The sequence below is a fragment of the Arachis ipaensis genome, chromosome B05 (genome assembly GCF_000816755.2).
Source record: "Arachis ipaensis cultivar K30076 chromosome B05, Araip1.1, whole genome shotgun sequence".
In the NCBI taxonomy this organism is placed as follows: domain Eukaryota; kingdom Viridiplantae; phylum Streptophyta; class Magnoliopsida; order Fabales; family Fabaceae; genus Arachis; species Arachis ipaensis.
Window position 1 is genome coordinate 14,524,383 of NC_029789.2, and position 1,371 is coordinate 14,525,753.

Genomic DNA, 1,371 nt, shown 5'->3' on the forward strand with positions numbered 1-1,371 from the left:
CACTTATCAGTTCTTCCAGTATGGATTAATTGATACAATTTTAATTTTTAATGATCTAAAAATTATTAGTGAGTTTCCTGCAGGATTTGTTGATGCAGTAAAGAGATTTAAAAATATGATTGACAATGTAAATCCAAGGAATGTATCCCTAAAATTTACAAACAGTCAACCTATTTTTAATGAAGAAGAAGAATGCTTGGTTCCAGCACACCAAGTAATATTCATGTCCGTCTTCCCAGAAAATTTTCAACCAATTGATCAAATTCAAGATTTAACAATTTATAGTCACGAAGGAAGACTAGCCAGCACATTAGCAAGGGTCTTTGAAAGAACTCAAAAAATAACAAAGGAATCTCACACAAGGATTAATTATAAAAGTAGAAATACTCTGCTCGTATCCAGCAAAAGAAATGAAATTGAAGAAAGAGAGATGAGACTCTTGGTGGAATTTGAATCAGCATTCTACAACTTATCTGGACTTTTAGAAAAACTCCCTGAAGGGATAAAGAGAAATCTCTGCTATTTGATAAAAGATAGAGAAGATCACAAGTGCCAGCTATGTGTCTCAAAAATATCTGAAGAAAGCAATAATGAAATGGAATCAACCCACATGGTAAAAGAAGAGGACAATACATCTGAAGCCCACATGATAAAAGAAGAGGACAGTGCATCTGAAGCATCCCTCAACATTATTGCATAATGATGTAAGTGCTTAGGTCATAAAGCACCAATAATGTAGCTGGTGCAAGATAACAAACAATGACGTAAGCAATGACGTCATAAGAAGGGTAAGGATGGGAATTGTCCATCAGACCCAACTATTATAAATAGGTTGCTTAGACAATTGAAGAAGATATCAGAAAACACAAAGCAGAAGGCTAAGAGTACTCATATGCTAGGAGAGCAAGGAGGAAGCTGCCGAGGCGATTCTGTAGTCTGACAAAGAATTTTCTTAGGGAAAAATAGTTCTAAACTCCCCTCTGGAGTTAGTATCTACAATCTCCCCTCTGGAGATAAAGACACCTTATGTAAAATATACTAAATAAAGGAAGTTTTTCTCCAGAAAGGTACATCTTCATCCTAGTCTTTTAGTTAAGAATTATTTAGAAAGTTTAGAATTAACGAAAGAATCTGATTATTATAGATTAACTGCTTTATTAGATAATAAAAAACAGGCTGTTCTAAAAACAGAATTAAATCTCAAATCAAATGAAAATTTTAATAAACAAAGTCTTTTAAAAGAAGTTTTTAATAGAAAAAAATATAATATACTATGGAAAAATTCAACTTGAAGCCCCTATAAAGATAAAATCTGCCAATGGAGAACTTGAAATAGCTTTGATAAATGATGAAGAATTGAGTAAACAGATT